The sequence below is a fragment of the Callithrix jacchus genome, chromosome Y (assembly GCF_049354715.1).
Source record: "Callithrix jacchus isolate 240 chromosome Y, calJac240_pri, whole genome shotgun sequence".
NCBI classification, from domain to species: Eukaryota; Metazoa; Chordata; class Mammalia; order Primates; family Cebidae; genus Callithrix; species Callithrix jacchus.
Window position 1 is genome coordinate 7,869,813 of NC_133525.1, and position 22,860 is coordinate 7,892,672.

Genomic DNA, 22,860 nt, shown 5'->3' on the forward strand with positions numbered 1-22,860 from the left:
AAAAGGCATCTACATAGAAAAAAAATGAGATGATTCTAAGCATAATTTCAAGCTTGGATCTTTTTAAATCAAATAGACATATAAAATCAACTGATTGCCAGTAATCGAGCAAGGTATGAAGAAATTCACAGCAGCATAAGTTATAGTCCCTCCCTGCTTTCCAGAAGACAATCAAGTCAGTTAACCAAAGTAGTAATAAATGGCCAATCCAGAGTTCTTCACTTGCAAGCCATGTGTCACCAACTCTTAATTTAGAGGTCAGATAAAGGTCTGTGAGGAACTGAGATAGGAGAAATCTGAAGAAAGAAGGAAGGATGTGGAGAAAGCTTGAAAATGGAATCCATATAGAATCCATGGAAAGGATCAGATGGCTGTTCATGAGATGGTAAGGGATCGCAGGTGTTCAGACAGCAGGTTAGGTAAGGACATGGTATAAGCATGAACAAAGGGGAGATTGATTGCTGGTTGTGTATATGATAAGCAGCTGTCAAAGAACTGCAAAATGGTTAGACTAGAGACTTGAGTGTTTCCAATCCAGGCTCTGGACAATTCATTTGTCTTACACTCCATTTTCTGATTTGTGAATGAGGATTAAGCATCCCTTTCTTACGTGGTAGAGTACCCCAGAGCTAAGAGAAATTGAGTATGTTAAGGGCCCCATACATGGGAATAGTTCGTTATCAAAACACTATAGCTCTTCCTCTTCCTCCTTTGATGAGGATGATAGAAGGAGACTTATCATGAAAATGAATGAATGGAAGGCCAGATTTTAACTAAACATGAATGAAAGAGAAAAGAAAAACTGATAATTCTGAATTCTTTAATTTTTTTGAGACAGGATCCTGCTCTGTCACCCAGGCTGGAGTGCAGTGGCATGGTCATGGCTCACTGCAGCCTCAACCTCCTGGGCTCAAGTAATCCTCCGACCTTGGTGCCCCAAGTAGCTGGGACCACAGGCTCATTCCCCCACATGCCTGGCTAAATTTTGTTGTCATTTTGTTTGTTTGTTTGTTTGTTTGGTAGAGGTGGATTTTTGCCATGTTGCCCAGGCTGCTCTCAAACTCCTGGGCTCCAGTGATCCACTGCTTTTGGCCTCTCACAGTGCTGGAATTACAGGTGTGGGCCACTTTGCCTGGCCACTTCTGACTCCTTGTTAACAGGAACTGAGAAAAGACATTTTCTTTGGTTTTTGCTATTTCTGTTAATATCAGTGGTATGGATCTTCATTTACTTTTTGTGACATTGTTGAGAACTATCAGCCAAAAATTTGTGGATAGGTTTTCCATCATTACTGATTCCAAGATATCATAAGCAAACCGATTCATTAGCCAAATATCGATCAATAGCACTATCTGAAATTTTGCTTTCCTGCTATTTTTAGTAAAAATGAACAAACCCCTCCCAAAAAAAGCCTCTTGACAATTACATCAAAGTTCAGTTTACATCAACACAAACTCTTTGCCCCTTCTCCAGCCTCAATTCATCTGTATTTAAAATCTCAACACATCTGTTACACTAACTTTTACTGTCTAAAATCGAACCTCTCTTTCTAAGCACCCAGGGATTTTTATCTAAGGCAGCACTAACTCTAAGTTTTATCTAAGTCACTCTAACTCAAGAATGTGATATTGTCTTTGAATAATTCCTGATATTTATAGGTTTGACCTCCTCTATTGCTCTATTTCCACTGCCATTGCCTTTCTCCAGGTGACCTCTACCTTGAAAGACTAAAATAGACCCTGTTACCTTGTAGTGTCGTCTGTCTGTGGGCCATCCAGTCCCTTTGTCAATGTTGCCAGGCTATTATTGCCAAGATAGCACCCTCATCCCAATGCTTCCCACTTCCAGTACCTACAGGATAGTTTCTTCTTAAATAGCATGTATTTTTAGTCATTTATTGCTGCATAAATAAGTACTACATAATACCTTAAAGTAATAAGCACTGATTGTAATTCACAGTTTCCCATGGGTCAGGAATTCTGAAACTGTTTATATGGGAGGTTCCAGCTTGGCATTATCGATGAGGTTGCAGTCAAGGTGTTGGTCCAAGCTTCTGTTACCTGTAGGCTTAACTGTGGCTGACTGATCCACCCCAGATTCACTTACATGGCTAGCAAAGTGGTACTGGCTTCCAGCAGGAAGCCTCAGTTCCTCTCCATGTGGGTCTTTCCATAGGCTTGCTCGAATGTCTTCACAACATGAAAGCTGGCCTCCCCCAGGGGCAGTGATGCAGGAATCAAAAACAGGCAGAAGCTACATCCCTTTGATAATCCTGCAAGTCATAGAATTCTAATTCTACCACATCCTATGGTTCCAAAGAGATCATTAAGTCTGACCTACATTCCCGGGGAGGGGAAGTAAGCATCACCTTTGGAAGGGAAGACTGTCAAAGAATTTGTAGACCTATTTTAAAACGACTACAACTTTAATTACAATTTCTAGTAATACACTCAATCTACTTTTTCTTACAGTCTCCAGTATCTCTTTAGGTAGAATACTTTTGAATTTAAATCCATGAGTCTCATTGTTAATTTGAACAAAATACAGTAAGTATACTGTTATTTTCCATGTCTTTCTAGGCTTATGAAACTCTGCAGCATATATACTATACTTTTGTAGAAGAAGTGGCATCAGCTACAATTGTTACAAATTGTGCTTATTTTTCCGCTGTTTTCACTCTCCCAAAACATGTTCCCATTCAACCAGGCAGGTTTTTCTACTCTTCTTGTGCTCCTTGTTTTTCACACTGCTTCCATTGCTTTACAGAGACCCTTCCTCTTTGCTTTGGTCTGCCTTTCTAAACCCTCAGGACTTATGACAGGCAAACTCAAGTCTCAAATTCTGCATGAAGAATCAACTCATATCTCAGTCATGTATGGCCCCCTCAGTTCCCATCACTCATACACTCACATACACTTATTTTTATCTGATTCTATTCAGTGCAGCACAATTTTATTAATCCCTTTTTTTCCTAACAACGTACTTTCTACCAAGTACTCATGAAATATTTGTTGCAGGATGGAATTAATATTAGATTAAAATGTTTCATGTAATGCAATTATCCAAAGTATATTATTTAAATGTGTATTCAATATAACATTTTTAATAACATATGTTTGCTCTTCTTTGCACTGCATACAAATGCTGCAGACTTTTTTTACATATTTTAATTGAAATTTTATAAAATTTACAGTTCAAAAAAGCAGATCCACAAACATAGTATTTAAAAAATACTTGAGGCTGGGTGCATGCCTGTGATTCTAGTGCCTTGGGAGGCCAAGGTAGGGGGATTGCTTGAGGCCAGGAGTTTGAGACCAACCTGGGCAACACACTGAGACTCCTGTCTCTCCAAAAATAATTTTCTTTTTAATTAACCAGGTGTGGTGGCACGCGCCTATAGTCTCAGATACCTAGGAGGCTGAGGTGGGGAGATTGCTTGAGCCCAGGAGGTTGAGGTTGCAGTGAGCTATGATCATGCCACTGCATTCCAGACTGGGTGACAGAGCAAGACCCTGTCTCCAAAAAACCCCAAAAATTGAAAAAAAAAATACTTGAAGGTTTCCTGAAACAACTAAATTGTTCTCAATTTTTAAGTTTAAATGTAAATCAAATAACATAAAAATTAAGTTTCTCAGTCCCACTAGCCACATTTAAAGTGCCTAGAAGGAATATGGGGCTGGTGGTTGCCATGTTTGACAGTGAAGCCCAATATCATAGAAGAACGAAAGAAATTTGGGATGTCACTGGTTTGTGAACTAACCTTTACTAAAAGTAATGCTTAGAAGTGAAATAGTAGAAAGAAATATAGCTTGTGTCAACACTGTGTCTGATCACACTCCACTAATGAAATTTCCTCAGCAAGTCACTGTAATGAGAATCATATCAGACTTCCTTGTGATCAAATCCCACAGCTTAGTTGTTGAATCTAAAAGAAATATAATTTCAAATCTAAACATAGCAGAGCAAAGTAATTTGGTTTTAATAACATTACTCAAGTCTAAAAGATTAATTAATTGCATTGCATTGAAATCACTGAATTGAAACAATTGCACTGAAAACAATTACTTTGCAATGAAACACAGTAAAACATCCTGAAACATCTCTCCTCAAACCCTCACACCACAAGAGCTGTCCCTGATGCCACTACTCTTTCTCCTTCTGAAACTCTCCCTCAAAATCCTTAGCCTGTCTTTTCTTGTCTTCTCCTTCTCCTCTGTGCCTCCTTGAAGAATCTTAGAATTTATGTTGATCTGAACTTCATTCTTGCAATTTATCTCTTTGAACATTCTTCTCATTAGCAAAACAGGCTACCCTCAATAACCACTCAACACTGAGTTCTCCTTGGAAGGCATAAAATTATGACACAGAATTTGGGAAGCCTCTGAATGTCAATGTTTCTGTATTATCATATTACTAGATAGTACAAATCTTATCTTGGTTGCTCCTAGGACTAAAAGACACTTATTGCTCTTTGATTTAAAAATACATAGGAAAGGTTGCACACGTTTTTGAAGTGGACCAAAAATATTGGATGTCCTCAATGTATACAGGCTTTGTTTTGGTTTTCCGATTCTTTAGTGTCTTTGGGTATTTTGAGCTATTTTATAACTCTGTAAATTATCTATAGAAAGAGAGTTGTGGCCTAGAGAAATTCAGTTGTTTATTTTTTATTTTTACTTTTTGCCCTGTGAATATTGATCAGTTTGGCCAATGTTGCATTTAATGAGTAAATTTATTTCAGCATTCCTGATAACCTATATCTGCAAAATTATTACTGACTATGACTTTTATTATTTTTCTTAACTATCTGGATTGGAGGAGGGACAGCTTGTCGACCAATAAAACAGGTCTTTCTCAGTAAAATTAGGTTACCTGCCTAAAAACTGGCACGGGAAATGAAGGAATGTATACTTGTAAATTTTTAGTGATTTCAAAATGTGCAATAGTCTATTAGTTAAAAGTTTAGGTTGTGGCAATCATCTGATATCAGTTCTAGCTTAGCCCACAAAGCTGTGTAACTTTGTTTAAGATATTTAGCTGCTCTGACCCTGAATGTATTAGAACTTACAATGTTTATTTATTCATTGATTCATTCACTCAGCAAACATCTATTGAGTACATAATTTACCCCAGACACTGTTCAAGGCTGTGGGACACACAGGAAACAAAAGAGACAAGTTCGCCGCTTCATGGCACTTACGTTACCTTGGAAAAGACTAGCAGTAGTTAATAAATTGGTCAGGAAATGCCCAGCAAGTATGAGTAAAATGAGGAAGAATAAAGATATGGAAGGAAGTTACTTTGGATAGGGCTAATATGGGTGGTTTCTTTATGGAGGCTGAATTTGTTGAGAGATTTGAATGAGGTGAGAGCCTGCCATGTGACTCTGTGGGAAAGAGTTCTCCAGGTAGAGGGAATTGTATGAGAAGAGCCAAGAGGCATACTAAATAAAACAAAGCAAAACATAAAATAAGAGACCAATCTTGTTAGAAGGCAGTAAACACAGAAAAGATGAGAAGAGATCCTTGTCATGCCATATATCTTGTGATCACTGTAAAAATCCTTTAGTTCTATTTTGAACTTTGAATGTATCTTTTCTCTATGCATAATGTTGAAAAATATTGATTTATTAAGTTATATACATTTCTAAGTGTTACCAAAGTTTTTATTTTATGATATCAAAAATCAATATTTATTAAAATGACTATCAACCTAAAAATTAGAAAAGACTTTAAGAATCACAAAACTGCTAAGCTCTAAGCTCCACGCAGCAGATATGAGTTTTTCGAAAATCATTTTTGCCTGAAAGCTCAGATTTCCTCATTAGTCACCAATACTGTCAATTGTTTCCTGAAGGTACCGCTTACTTTGCTCATCTTTAAGAAAACGTCTGGCAAATATCCAGGTCTGAATTACTATAGATTGTCAATAGCTCTCTCAAATAAAAATATTGGTTCTTGAACAAGGTGGCTGATCCAGCTCAAAACTCAATCAGTTACACCAGTGCTTTTCCTTGAGATAATTGTTATGTTTATGTAGGCAATGGGCTTATCTTACATATATTTCCCATTTTGTCACAGAGAATATTATAAAGATGTGCTCAAGAGTTGCAGTTTAATAACATTCATAATTTGTATTGCTTAATTATATATATATATATATATATATATATATATATATATATATATATATATTATTAATTGAAACTGGCCTATTTGCTTTTTGCTCATGGGTGATGGTGAGGAACACAGTGACTACTAGGGCTGTTTGATGCCACTCCTAAGATGCTGGCAGTTAGAAAATATTTCTATATTGTTGATGCTTTTGTTTATGCCCTCTGCACTATTAGTTTAGGAGGAAGAGACAGAAGAGGGTTATAATGCCTCTCTTTTAAAGAGTTTGACTTTTTTACCCCAAAAATAGTCTTTAAAAGTTCTGTAAGTTTCCATTTCCTCAGCCACACATTAGCTACTTAGCTGCAAGAGGCTGAGACGTATTGGCTTTCAGCTGGAGACCAAGGCCTTCTGTCTTTACAGTTTAAAAGATGACAGGCCACTAGCTGTGATGGACTGAGACTTCTCTGATGATGAGACGGAGCAACCTCAGACTGCCCCAACAAACTATATCCAGTTTACATTTTTGCAGCTAATACTTGGACTAACAGAAATAGCAATGATAATGATAATGGCTCATATTTATTAGGTCCTACCATGTGTCATGCATGATGCTGGGTGTTTAAAACTTCTCAGGAAGAATACAGAGGAAAACCAAGTTGCTGAGCTCGAAACTGGACTGGCTTCACTCCTGCGAGAATCCATAGACTGAGCTCTTCTAAGCACTGCCTTGCCAAATACTCTGGGCTCCAATTATAGAAAGGAAATACCTGCTGATGTGTTTCTTTGAAAGGGTCTAATTTAGAGGACAGTCTATCGGAATTTTTTTTTTTTGAGTTAAAGTCAAAATTACTCAATGATACTTATTAAAGCACAATAAGGAATAACTCATGACTTGTTCAAGCACAATGAGGAATAACTCATGAGCATTGCAATGGGTATAGCTACCACAACAATGAGATTTTGCAGTGGGAGAGAGAGACTGATCTCACCTCTAAATGTAGCATGGGAAAGTGGGGATTAAATTAAAAGAGTCAGGGATAGGTGGAGTGTCAGTGGATGGAAGATAATGAAGAAGAACTTCAGGGAGACAGGGGATTCTGGCCAAACCAATCTAACAAGTGTCTTGCGGAAGACAGGCTAGGGAGATCAGACCTGGGGGAGGTTGGAGGATGGAGGATGAGATTAGGTATAGAGGGGATGATCAGATAAACCCAGAGTGTGGGTGGGTATTCCTTCTAAACTGGCATCAGGGTTCTTGCTAAAACCGGTTTTTACAAGGAAGTGCACAGATAGGCCTAGAAGAAGATTCAAAAGCTTGACCAAACTTTGGACAAAAAGTTTTTGTCAATTACAAAACTATTAAAAAAGATTTAGTTATGCTAGAACTAACGTGAGAGTGTAGTTACCAGTTACTTCTTTGATATGTAGCAAATCATATGCAGTTGCCATCTGTCCCAGACTAAGATTTAACCATCATTTTAGAATTTTTTCTTATTAAAATAATGTATAAATTTACTTATTAGTTGTTTCATAACATAATATTTCTTAACTGCTTTAACATTCTTAGACTATGTCTACAATCCTATGTAGTAATACCTTTTTGTATTAGCCATTCAATAAATCATTGAATATTATTAATATGCTATGTATATGTGTACATGTATATAAAAATGTGATGTGTGTGTTTAAGCTAATATTGTGTGTGTGTGTGTGTGTGTGTGTAGGTTTAGAATACTGGTGAATAGAAAAAACACTCGAAATCTGAATTATGTCCAGAGGCATGAGGCTGTATCACAGAGGTGGAGATGCATTCAGCCATAGAAAAGGAACCAGCAGTGTTCTAGACTTGAAGGAACAGAAGGGAATAAAACAAATTCCTGCTATTATGAAGCTTGCATTCTAAAAGAAGCAGAAGAAAACAATAATAAACAAGTAAATGTTTTTGTTATAGTAAATACAATGAAAAGCAAAGCAGGTGGATGAGAACAGAGAGTAGTGAGGACACAAGGTACAAATTTATTGGATGATATCTGAGTTATTTGGAGAAGCAAGCCACGGATATGTGTTGGGAGAGTCCTCCAGGCAGAGGAATCTGAGAGCAAAACCCTACAGGTGGGAGTGTGCTTGGAGCATTCAAGAAACTGGGAGAAATTCAGCATGGCTACCGGAAAGCACGTGCTGTGGTTGGAATGCATGTGTCTCTTCATAATTCCTATGTTGGAACCTAATCTCCAGTGTGACAAGACTTTTTTTTTTTTTTTGAGACAGAGTCTTGCTTTGCTGCCAGGTGCCAGGCTGGAGTGCCATGGCGCGATCTCGGCTCACTGCAACCTCTGCCTCCCGGGTTCAAACAATTCTCCTGCCTCAGCCTCCTGAGTAGCTGGGACTACAGGCACGCGCCACCATGCCCAGCTAACTTTTGTATTTTTAGTAGAGATGGGGTTTCACCATTTAGCCAGGATGGTCTCGATCTCTCGACCTTGTGATCCACCAGCCTCGGCCTCCCAAAGTGCTGGGATTACAGGTGTAAGCCACCGTGCCCAGCCTAGTGTGACAGTATTAAGAAGTGAGGCTTCTGAGGGAGTGATTAATTTGTGAGTGCTCTATCCTCATGGATGGGATGTGTGCTTGTATAAAAGTGGAACAGAGCACCTTAGTCCCTTTTGCCTCTCTGCCATCCCTCCATGTGTGGACACAGCATTTGTCCTCTCCAGAGGAGCAAGAGGACACCCTCTTGGATGTAGGGCATGATTCCTTACCAAAAACTGAATCTGTTGCACCTTGATCTTGGACTTCCCAGCCTCCAGAAACATGAGAAATAAATGTCTATTATTTATAAATTATGCAGTCTGCGTTATTTTGTTAGAGCAGATGGAATGGATTAAGGCATTACATAAAGGACAGGGATGTCATTCTATTAGGTTATAGAGATGATGCAGAGTGCATCATGTGGAAATTTAAAATTTTATTCTACTTGAAAAGTGGACAAATGAGGTTATATTCAGTGTCAAAACAACAGACTGAAAAGATCTGACATATTTTTAGAGGATAGACCTGGCTGCTTGGCAAGGAATAGATTGTAGGTGGCAAAACCATCAGCAAGGCCACTTTTTAGGAGCGTATTTCAATTGTACAGAGGTGAGAAGATGGTGACATTCACTAAGATGATAGCAGTGGAAATTGGTTATAGGTTCCAGATATATTTCAAATATAGCCAATAAAATTTGGATGTGAGTGAATATGGAAACTTACAGAGATTTCGAGACAGACCCTGAGGTCTTCCAGGATGTAAAATTCTTTAAGCTTATACTTAATAAATAATGGAGACCAAGAAGAAACACCCTGGAGGCAGAAAACTTGCCAAGAGCATATTACGGAATCCAGGGGAGGAAAACACTTCAAGGAGCAAACACTTACCAACTCCCAAATGCTGCGGATCACTACAGTAAGACGAGGACTAAAAACAGTCCTTGATGACCATGACAATAAAATGGTGTAGACCACAGTCTGACTGGAATGGGCTTGTGGGCTCAGAAATGCCTTAGAAGGGATGCCAGAGCAAAGGAACTTAATACAGAATATAGGACATCTTAGTCTAGAGAGGGATGAGAGCACCTATGGAAGTCTTTTAAAAAATAGGATGTAGCCAGGCGTGGTGGCTCACACCTGTAATCTCAGTACTTTGGGAGGCCAAGGCAGGCGGATCACCTAGGTCAGGAGTTCGAGACCAGCCTGGCCAATGTGGTGAAACCCTGTCTTTACTAAAAATACAAAAATTAGCTGGGCATGGTGGTGTGTGCCTGTACTCCCATCTACCCAGGAGATTGAGGCAGGAGAATCGCTTGAGCCTGGTAGGCAGAGGTTGCAGTGAGCCGAGACAGCGCCATTGCACTCCAGCCTGGGCAATAAGAGCAAAACTCCGTCTCAAAAAAAGAAAGAAATAGGATGTATTATAGAAAGCTTATATGTTAATGATCCAGTGAAAGAGAAAAATAGTGATGAAGAAGAGAGTAGGTACATCATTCAGCAGAGGTGGGATCCAGAGAAGAGTGAAAAAAAGATCTGATTCTGGTTGTGCATCTGTAACCAAAGAGAGCAATCTGTGTAGGCAAAGAGAGGTGGGACATTTGGTGGTGGGATTGCATTTCATGCTGAAGGTTTCACTGTAGAGCTGAAAACTTTAGGAAACAGCAGGAAAGGACAAAGGCAAAAGGAAGAGAGTTAGCCTATCAATACAACTACCCTTGTTAGGAAACCAGCAAAAGAGTGGAGTTATTTCTGCCTCAAGGAAGTCTTGGGGAATTGGCAAGGGCTGTTAGCCGCTAAATGCTTTGTCTTTCTCTAAGAGCAGAATTCCATGATGAGCTATTCCTATTCTGTGTTACCATTTGGTATAATATCCACAACTGTGAAAATATGAAGAGACAAAGTACTACACAGAAACTTGCTGTGACTCATTTTCTATTCGAGGAAGAAATAGTTATTTATGCTTCCATTGAATAAATCTGAATTTGCAGCCATAGCGTATTATCCTTTTTGAATAACTCCACTTCCTTAAAAAATATAGCACTAAAGTTTGGGGAAATTGAAGTACATGCAGAGAATCCATCTAGACAGTGAATTTGAAGAAGACAGATAATGTTTTTCTCATTCTGCATTTCAAAGGGGTTAAGAATGTGTCTACTGTAAGTAACATGGAGGAGAAAGTATTTGTGTTTTAGAAGTTGAATTGCATCAAAGACCCTTTAATGCCTCATTTAAATTAATAGGACATTTCTTGCTTTTTCATCCAGGACATGCTAAAGATTCATTTCCTTGAATGTGAAAGTGGGTACTTCAGGAAAAGTAAAAATCAGCACCATTCTTTTACTATTAAAACATCAGGGGCTAGAGGTATAAATAGCATGGGCTTTTGGAAAACATAGACCTGACTTCTTCCTTCATTAAAGGACTTCCTCATGCTTGCCTGGAACCTCTGTTTTCTAGAACTTGCCCTCCCTTGAGAAAGGCCCCAGAATCTTGCTAAATTATATAATGGGCTCACAACGTAAGTATAGAGAATGAGCTATGAATTAGCACATCAGACTCATTTTCACTGATAACCTGATTTTACACTGTACATCTCATTGCTATAAGTAAAAGCAGACGGGATACTCTGCTCTTTAATTCTCTGTTGCTGGCCTTTTCTCAGCAAATCAGTCCAAGTATTTTAAGAATCTGGAAGTGATTTCTTTTCTTGCTACATTTATATATGAAATAGGGAAATACCAATTTATCCCAAGTTCAGTAGACTCACATCCAACATGAACAAGTTAACTTGCTGCTGAATTTTCTGAACAGTGACACCTTAATGGGTCTGCCCCAGAAAAAGACAAATGGAAGTGTTTGGGGAGCCCCTTGGGTTTCCCTTAGTACATGGGCATAGGAGATTTGTAAAATGGGACAGTCTTTACACATCGTCATTCCTTAAAGAGAGAGTCCTTGTTTTTCCTTTGAGAAATATCCAAATGAGATTATTCTAGGCTGATGGAAAATGAAATGAAAATAAACTTCAGCTGTATATTTTCCCCTGCTACGCTTTAAGAGAGAACAAAATTAAGACATAAAGCCTGCTAGTTTAATGGCCTTTAGTAGGTGAGCAAGCTTGGATTCTAAAGTCAACCTCATTGGTTTCTTTTTCATTTTTATTTTTTGAGACAGAGTCTCACTCTGTCATGAGGCTGAGTGCAATGGTACGGTCCCAGCTCACTGCAACTTCTGCCACCCAGATTCAAGTGATTCTCCTGCCTCTGCTTCCCAAGTAGATGGGATTGCAGGTGCCCACCACCACACCCAGGTAATTTTTATATTTTTAGTAGAGACAGGGTTTCACCACATTGGCCAGGCTGATCTCAAACTCCTAGCCTCAAGTGATCTGCCCACCTCAGCCTCCCAAAGTGCTGGGACTACAGGCATGAGTCGCCATGCCTGATGTAACCTCATTGGTTTCTAGTCTCAGATCTGCAACTATTACCAGTTACCTGATCTCACATTTGTTCTCCCACCTAGAAAGTCAGGGATTGGTAAAGGTCTCTTCCAGCTTTAAAATTCTACACATTTGCTGAATGCAACCCATACAGAGTTTGAATTTTCTATAAGAGTATATTATTTCATATTCATGAGCCCTAACCAATCCAGCACCGTTTGGATGTTTGACCACACCCCTATCTTAAGATTTGCACTTGATGGTGCTAATTTGATAAACAACATTATAATTACTAGTAAAGCAGGAGAAAAGAAAGAAGAGAAGAGAAGAGAAGGAGCAGGAATTAAAAGAGCAAGTGGCAAGAGGATGTGTGTTTGAGATGCTTGAAGCATGGTCCATAGTAAAAGTGGAATACGAGTCTTATTGATAGTAACTATTCATTCTGAGTAGTTGGTGCTTCGCTTATGCAGATTCTAGGTAGCTATTTAAAGAATAAATTTCATCTGTGTATGCAAATGTACATGTGCATGTGTATGCTTTAAAATTATTGCTCAATCACTGACACCAAGTTGGTTTTCCTCTTCAAATTAATTTATGGGAGAGCAAAATGAAACTGAAACCTCAGATGAATGATCAGACTCTTGTGATTTTATTTCAACATACCATACCATTAAAATGACACAGGTCATCTTTGTGCCATTAGGATTAATAGAGATTTGTGAGCTTTTGAAAGCCCTTTGAAATGTTCAAATTAGAGGAATTAAGTTCAATTTTAACATAATAAATCTAATTGCTGGTTTTTCTGAACTTCAAATTAAGAAGAAAGGCAATGTCTCCTCTTCCCACCTTCAAATGTCTTTTAATGTGTGCAGTTACCACAGAAACTTCAAGTTCAAAGGCAGGTTTCATCATTTTAGCTTGAATTCTTAGAAAATATACCTGAATAGACTTACCTAGACTTAACCATGACAAAAAAAAAAAAAAAAAAAAACCCAGAGTCCAACAGGCCCCAGCCTCAGCTAAAATTGCAGCTGCCTAAAATGAACTTGTGAGGTCTAACTTTTCAGCCTCATTCAGATATGTCTCCAAATAATCTCGGCAGAATGTGACCCCACAGTGTGTGTGATTGTATTTCTTTCCAGTTTTTGGAAAATTGCTTAAGTACGAGATGTTCTGTACCCAGCCGTCTTAGAATAAATAGCATGTCATTTTTATGACTTTTAATCTTATAGCCCATCACCCACCTTCAATTTATAGATGCAAGGTAGAACCCCTTTTAGGGAAAAATGACATACTCAAGGGCAGAGAACCATTGAAAACAGAGCCCCCACTTATTTATTGACTTATGGTCCCCATTCTTTCATAGCAAAAGTGATCAATGATCTACTGCTGTACTTTGCTTTTCGATAGCATCATCACATTCATGAAACTAAGTCTAGATCATTGGATGAGACAGAATAAATGTTTTCTTTAAAAATATTTAGAATATTTATTAACACTGATTAGTAAATCTGTTTAGTATCTCATTTTGAGGGATAACGTAAAAAAACACTCAGTGATTTAGTATGCTTTAAAAATATTTTTAATTTTATTTTAAGCTCCAGCATAGAGGTACAGGGTGTGGAGTTTGTTACATAAATAAATTTGTAACATGAATGCTATGGTGTTTGCTGCACCTATGGATTCATCACCTAGGTATTAAGCCTTGCATACATTAGCTATTTATCCTAATGTTCCCTCTTAGTGTGCTATTATTGATAAATGTGATGATATTCTTTCATGGATGAAAATATGAATCTCAATGTCTTCCTCATTTCAGGTGTTTCCAGGTCATTTTGTAATGTTGAAACACCAATGGAGTGTTTTAAATTGATATTGCAGTGTCAGATGAAAGGTTGTCCAAGATTTGTCCCCTTGCTTTTTGGATACAACTTTTATTCATATTAGCATATAAGCTATAAGGGCTTTTGCTTCAGATTTAATTTCTGATGGGGTCTGAATGTGTGACCCTATCTTCTCAATTTTTTTTTTTTATTTTTCTGCCTCATTTATGTTCTGAAAGAGCCTCCCCAGTTGCCAAGGCAGGTGTCATGTAAATACTGCTTTTTATTTTCCCCACTGGGAAAAGATGATGTAAGATTCTCTTAGTTTCCTATTGTAGCTATAATAAATTACCACAAACTGAGCAGCTTAAAATAACACATTTACTCTCTACAGTTTTGCACATCAGAAATTTGAATTAGTTTCACTGGGCCAAAATCAAACTATCAGCAAGGCTGGGCACCTTCTGGAATCTGTAAGAGAAAATCTGTTTTCCAGCCTTCTTCCAGCTTCTAGAGTCCAACCTTATCTTTTGGATCATGCCTTCTCATTACTCCAGCTCTGCTTTCACCATTCCAGCTTCTTCTCAGACTCTGATTACCCTGCTGCTGTTTTCTTGTAAGAGTCACGGTGACAACTTGAGCCCACCCAGAGGATATTCGTTTCTTTGACAAGACCTAGTTCCATCCTGTACTACCTCTATAACTTTTTCTGATAGTTAATCTCTCTACTTTAAATATCAGAATCCTCATTTTTAAGAAGGGAATAATAAGAATGACTACCTCAGTCAGTTTGGGGAAGATGGAAATGAGAGGGACTATATGTATATGGACTAATATAGACTATACATAGGAGACTCTCTATAGTCTATTGTGTGTATATATATATATATATATATATATATATATAGTCTTCAGCACAGTCTGCCTGCAAAGGGAAGTATGCATACGTTAGGCCTTTATGTAAAGTAAACAATCAGAATAAAAAGGATGTTTTCATTTTGAGAACAATATTCGAATGAGGTAGGACCAAAATAAGTTTGTGAAGAATAAATCTCATTTAGACCAAAGAAGTGATTTTGAACTTTGAAGTGATTTCGCTAAGATCTATTACAGTTACTTTGAAGACTACCTTACCCCCATATCGTTTAAAAGAAGCACTTTGATGAAGTTGATAATGATGATAATGATGATGATGATGACATATGTGTATGTGATTTTCTCTACAGGACATTTTCTCAATATACAGTTTTTATACTATCTATTTTTAAATAAAATATACAGATTTTTATTATGTTCATGGTTTATGTGTGTCAGGAACGCAAAGTATTTCTGGTACCCTCTTAAGTTCGCTCTCTGAGGCCTATAATCTAAACTGACAACAGATGGATTATGGGAGAACAAAAGGTTTATTTCCATGAATATGAGAACTAACAAATGAACTAGCAAGTTAGCAGGTGGCTAAAGTTAGAGGCCTATATACCTAACTTACTAGGGGAAAGCAATGGGGGAGAAAAGGCTTCTATAGGAAGAACAGATGGTTTATTTAGGAAAGATAAATCGATTTTTAGGAAAACAAACAGGAGATTAAAAGATGTGTGATAATCACATTTGTTTATGCAGGTAGATGTGGCCTTTTTCTCTCCTTCCTGGCCTAGAAACTCTCCCAAGAGGGAATTTGTGGTAGTTTACTCTTGGTTTCTCTCCTGGGAGTAGACCCACCCTAAAGTGGGGATTTTTGCAGCCTCATTTCTCACAAGGTTCTGCTTCTGGTCAGATGAGAGAAGCTTTAAGACTTCTTTCTGCATCTGTTGAACCTCAAATATCTTCAGTATAAGATAATCTTCATACCAACTCTGGAGTTCTGAGTGGGTTACCACATGTGTTAAGTTTTCCATATTAAATATAAGGATTATCAAATAAATAATATTTAATTATTAAATATAAGAATTGTGGCTTATTCTTTTTGAGCCCAGTTGTTGGCCTGCAGTTGATATTCAATAAATGGAAATTTATTAAACGAATGCCAAAGCATGAAAACAAACTTAATTAATCAACATGATTTAATCAACATGATTAAAAGAGAAGTGTCGGCCAAGACTTTCAGTTGCAGTGTGAAAAGGTACATCCTGAATTAAAAGGGGAATTTGTTGACATGTATTACTAGGAAGCATATTGTGGGTCGTTCAAGTCAAAGGATGATCTGCAGGGAGCAGGGATCTGGAGAATAGAACTAGAACTCAGTGACAGCAGGACTGTCTCTCTGTCAATGTCCATCATGTATTTCTTAGATTCCCAGTGTATATTGCTCTTTTCATAGCCTATTACAATTAGCTTTTTTTTTTTTTTTTTTTTTTTTGAGACAGAATCTCCCTCTGTTGCCCAGGCTTTAGTGCACTGGTGCAATCCTGGATCACTGCAATCTCCACCTCCTGGGTTCAAGCAATTCTCCTGCTTCAACCTCCCGAGTAGCTGGGATTACAGGCACATGCCACCACACCTGGCTAATTTTTTGTATTTTTAGTAGAGATAGGGTTTCACTGTATTAGCCAGGATGATCTTGATCTCCTGACCTCATGATCCACCTGCCTGGGCCTCCCAGAGTGTGGGGATTACAGGTGTGAGCCCCTGCACCCAGGCTATAATGCTCTTTTTCTAGCCAATTACAGTCAGCTTTTTAAATGTACCATGGAACACTGGACCCCTGCATTCCCAGGTTAGCAGCATCACAAGATAAGAGACACATTTACACTGAGTTCTGTATGAGTAATCCAGAGAAAATTGATAGGATGTAATTTTTAAATATGTTTAGTTTTTAATTATGGATATGTGGAAAGCAGAAACTTCTGACTGGTCACTTAACTACTCTGAGTAGCTCTGGGTCACTTAACTAGTCTGAGGTTGCGTGTATCAGGGATAGGGGGATGTCAAAGAAGAGGAGGATAGACTTTCCCAGAAGAAGTGGGGAAACTAAAGACTCCAGGACAGTAGAGACTGGACTCTGAAGGAGCACTGAATTTTTACATATATTTTTCCTTTTAATATAGTAAAAGAGACATTGTTTTTATGCCAATGATGGTAGTACTGAAATTGTTATTATGGAAGAATACATTTTTATTCCCTTTTCTTAAATTTGTTGAAAGGATCTGAAACATTCTATAGGTTCATAATTTTTTTTCTCTAAAGGCTGCACAGTAGATTAACAAAAAAGTGGATGTTGATTTTAAGGGAAATAAGTAACTTCCCTAAGAATAACACTTCACACAGTAGGCGAGGAGGCATTCAACCAATACTTGGTAAATGAATGAATTATCCAGACATTTGATCAGGGTATTTAGACCATAATTTTTTTATACAGAGTCTGCAGATTCTGGGTATATACATGATTAGTTATTGGAGTGTTCATCAACACTCTGCTAGAGTATCTTTAAGTTTACCTAAGTGTGAAATGTTTTATGCCTAGGATTGGTGGAAAATGTCAATGATGGCAGTGGAGAGCTGGAGAATCACATTAGAGAACAAAATTACAGACATTCTGATAGATAACTTCATAGTGTGATTCTAATGGTTGGAAAATCTAGAACAAGATCTAGATTTTCTAAATCATTTCTAAATGATTTAGAAGTCATTTCTAAATAACTTAAAATGTTGGGTGTTTAGGTCAGTTATTACCATTTTTGTGTGTGCACCAAGGTGCTAATGGATATCAGGTCTGAGATACTGAACTCCTTGCATCATAGATTTCCAGGGGCTCATCCAACAAGGGACTTTCTTTCTTGCCAGGTGTCTTTGTGGTGGCCTCTCTGAAAATGGGTGGTGCCACCCCTGCATAGTTATAACTGTATTCTGCCCAGTGTTGTTCTATCTTTTCTTTGCTTCCCTATAGTAGAATTGCCCTCCACAATGTGAACTTCGTTAAGTATCTTAAAGATAAGATTTTAGAGTTAAATTCATTGGAAAAACAATCTAGATCTTCTCTTAAGGAAAGAAAAAAATGCAGCACCCAAGCGTTCAACTGCTTTTGATTTGACTTTCAGTCCTGTGATGTGCCTTACTAGGGATAAATATTTATCCTGATGTACATTTGAAAGAGAGTTTTCTAATAATCTGACAGTTTTTTGAAACAAAGATATCTTGGGTATAGTCTCATGTCCACGTACTGATTAAATTTTTCCAGGAAAGAGGCATATCTTTGAGTGATATATCATTACGGCAAATTTGATTTCATTTTATGTTTATATTTCAGTGACAGTCCTAATACCCAAATCAATGTGCTTAAAAAGAAGCCCCCTTAGGTTTCTTCAAGTGATTTATTGCCTTAGTTACATTACTGCTTCAGGTGTAATCAGGAATATTTGTCTTCATGTCATTGTAAGGGAGATATGAGATAGGATATGCTAATGTGCCTGTCTTTGTACATAATGTTTTATTAGTCTTTTGTTTGTTTCAGTCTCTTAATTAGCGACAGTCATTTAAAGCCATCCATCTCTGTTCAAATTTATGTAAATCATGTAAGTTAATAATGAGAATTTCAAAGGACTCTGTTTGTCAGCCTTTATTTTGAGTTTATTAGTCTATTAGATTGTTTGGCTAAATAAAATATCTTTCTTTAAAGCTATAAAGCTAAAAATCCATAGATAAAATAGTAATCAAACATTCTTAAGGATGATTTTTTGTTTCACACCAGAGTACAAACAGCATTTGTGAAGTTCCTAGCTCTTCGGAAATCCCAGTGTTGCTTGTGCCTTCACGAAGCCCCCATCCATAGCTTACGTGACTGCTTAGGAAAATGATAATGTCCTGCTAACATTTACTCCTAAAGTGCCATCTTGAATTTATTGACTCACTGCAATTTAAAACAGACTCTTTATAGTTTACTAATGCTAATTGGAGGTAATGCTATCAAAGTTGATTAAAATGCTTGTTGGTACCATAATAAATGAACTCTTAATTATAATCTTCTTAATAGTTAGCTCACACAATCAAGACAAAAATTATCACTTAGTTTATAGCTTTGCATAGTCATTGTGCTCTTCCGCCTTCCCATTTGGGTTGCATTGTTTTGTTCTAAATCTCATATGGCAGATAGGTGGGAAGTGCTGCTGTGCAGTTCTCAGCAGTTTATTGCCAGGGTCTCTTTCCATTTATTGTCATTAGCAAAAGAGTCTATCTTCCTGTAAGATGCGTGAGTATTGGTAGTCTCAGTAAAATATCAGAATTACCTTTTTTACAATCTAGATTTTACCAGCAAATGTGCTTGCTGGCAAGGTGATAAAAGTTAATGATATTATTCCTGGGCTCAGACTGTTTACCGGATAGCAGTGGAAACAGACTCTGGCTAGACTCTCATCTTTCTAGTGTCAGGGACTGGACTATGTCCACTATTCTGTCTTCATTACTTTGCACACATCAGGAACATCACAGCGACACAGAAAGACTGGTTGAATTAAGGAAAGGTATGTGTGCCGAGGAGGGAAAAGAATGTGACTGCAGGGGACAAGGAGAATTTAGCACAGCTGATGATGACTTTCGAGCTGCCCATAGAATCTGTAGAATTTTTCCAGGAGATAGAATAATGCAAATTTCCTGTAGGAAACTGGAAACTTGCTGTTTTCCAGCTGAGTGATGTTCAGGGTTAGGTGTCAAGTGAGGCTGGGATGGTGGGGCATATCAAGAGTGGGAAGGTCTGAGTGGCATGCTGAGGAGTCTGAATTTCATTCTCCACGTTAGGGGAGCATCAAAGATGTGCATTTAGGGCATATTCCAGATAAAAATTTGGAGGGTCAGAGAAGGTAGTAGAAGAGAAGACGAGTTCATTTACTTAGGTATACTCAGGTTACCAGCTAGCATCTGAAAAATCCCTGTGTTTTTGAGGTTTCCATGTTAGCTGAATGTTAGTCCTAATCCTATATCTGCCTCTTTTTAGCTCAGTAAGTTGTTCCTTTTATTGTTGATCTTGAGTGTGCTAATATACATGATGAAGATTATAATACTAATTTGAAGGATTGCTTTTTAAATGTTAGTGACTATAAATATAAAGTATTTGGAACATAGTAAGTGCTCTTTAAGTACTGACAAAGAATATAAATTACTTAATAGTATTTTATATCAACCCAATTTGAAAAGAGCAAAGGATTTCAATAGATGTTTATACAAGGAAGCTATAAGAATGGCCAAAAAGCACATGAAAAGATGCTCAACGTTATCTGCTGTCAAGAAAACGGAAATCAAAACCACATTGACATACCACTTCACATACACTAGGATGGCTAAATAAAAACATTGATAATAACAAATGATGGCAAATCTGTGGAGAAATTAGAACCATCATGCACTGTTGGCAGGAATGTAAAATGATGTATTTACTTTGGAAAAATTTCTGGCAGTTCCTCAAAAATGTTAAACATAGCATTACTGTACTACCAAGCAGTTCCACTCCAAAAAATATACCCAAGATATTCATTAAGAGAGATGAGAATATGTCCACATGCTGGGTGCAGTGGGTCACACTTGCAATCCCAGCACTTTGGGAGACTGAGGCAGATGGATTGTGTGAGTCCAAGAGTTTATTTTTTTTTTTTTTGAGTTGGAGTTTTGCTCCTGTTACCCAGGCTGGAGTGCAATGGCACAGTCTCGGCTCACTGCAACCTCCGCCTCCTGGGTTCAGGCAATTCTCCTGCCTCAGCTTCCTGAGTAGCTGGGATTACAAGCACACGCCACCATGCCCAGCTAATTTTTTGTATTTTTAGTAGAGACAGGGTTTCATCATGTTGACCAGGATGGTCTTGATCTCTTGATCTCGTGATCCTCCCACCTCGGCCTCCCAAAGTGCTGGGATTACAGACATGAGCCACCGCGCCTGGCCGAGTCCACGAGTTTAAAACAGCTTGAGCAACATGGCAATACCCCATCTCTACAAAAAATTATTTGAGTATGGTGGCATGTTCCCATAGTCCCAGCTACTAAGGAGGTTGAGGTAGCAGGATCACCTGAGCCCAGGGATGGCAAGGCTGCAATGAGCCTCTGTTGTGCCACTGAACTTAGCAGGTGCAACAGAGTGAGATTTTGTCTCAAGGAAAAAAAAAGAGACAATATATCTCAACACAAAACTTGTACATGAATGTTCATGACAGTATTAATTAAAATACCCCAAAGATGAAAACAACCCAAATGTAATCAAGTTATAATAAATAAAAGTTATTGCATGTATACAAGGATATATTATTCAGCAATAAAAAGAAATGATTTACTGATACAACATGGATGATCCTTGAAAATACTATGCTAGGTGAATGAAGCCAGTCACAAGAAACTATCTATTGTATAATTTTAATTATATGAAATGTACATGAAATATCCAGGATAGGCAATTCTCTACAGTGGTTGCCTAGGCCTGGAGTGTTGGGGAAAAGTGGAGGGTAATAGCTAAGATGATACAAGGATGTTTTGGAGACAAAAGATGTTCTAAAATTAATTGTGTTGACTGTTGCACAACTGTGCATATATTGAACACTATTAAATTCATTCAATATAATCTACTTTAACAGGTTAAATTATACGATATGTTACCTCAATAAATCTGTTATGAAAAGGTAAAAAGATAATAATCAATGGGTATATTGAGCACTTAAAACATGAAAAGTGATAGACATAAATTATGTCATTTACTTATTGAAGAAAGCCCCATTATGAAATAGGGACACTTCTTATGTCATATACAGACAAGGAAATTCGGACTTAGAGGTATGGTTAGTGTGGAATAGTTGAGGCTCTTTTTAATTACACACACACACACACACACACACATATATATATATATATAACATATATGTTTATTATATATGGTTACACATATATATATAATGTTACATTTGCTGTTAGACTATCAAATAAATACATTTTAGTAATGATAATCACGTATAGTTTACTCACCTATAGATCATTCACTAGCTTCCCTTATTCTTTCTCAGGAACCTATTCTCAGACTCAAAGCAGCCCTCTCCAGCTGTTCCTACTATTGCAATTTTGTGTGCAAATGCCCTTCATCCCATCCCAGAGAAAAGGATATCTGTTGCTGTCTACTCATTCCCCTTTCTGAGCTGTCCCTGACATCAATTAGGCAAGCTGAGATATTCAGGAACAGAAAGGTCTCTTGTAAAACTAACGGCTTAGCACAACACCTGTCATAGTAAGTACCTTAACAATAGCTGACATTTTGTAATGCTTGTGAGTACAAAGCATTTTATGATATGCCTTTGATAGGCATTATTTCATTTAATTATCACGGCAAATCTATGAAGAGATGTAAAGTGACTAACTCATTCGGGTTTGCTGAGAACTCTGCTATTTTAACACTGAAAGTCCAATGTCCACAAAACATTATATTCCCAAGCAAACCAAAAATGACTGGTGAGACCTAAGAGAGGATTCATATTGGTTCACCTTCTGAGCCAGGAATTTAACAGTGTGCATTGTTTTTCTATTCAGAAATGGAAAAAATTTAAGGTACAATTTTAATCCTTGTCCCCTTTAGCAAGTTAATTTTCATGACATATCATTTGTTTATTGTCTCAACAAGCTTCATGAAGAGAAGCTAAAGACACTCTCAGAATAGCAACCAAGTGTATTTTAGGACACCTTGGTAAAGAAGTTAATACAGCAATTAAGCACACCTGAAATCTTGTGTAAAATATAATTAAATGTTGCTTAGAAACTTTTTTTATTGAACCAGATGAAAATATGCCTCGTTTAAAATGTCAAATGGATCATTCTTCCATTTTTTTTTCTTGGCTATAGAATGACATTTCCATGAACACTCATTTCTGGTTTAGCTATCTAAAATAAACACAATAGCTATTACCAATTATTTAGTTCCTACTGAGCAGTTTGTCAAGGATTTGTGAAGGCAATGGCATCAATTGATATTCCTTCCCTTCCTCTACTGCCTGTTCTGTTTAAA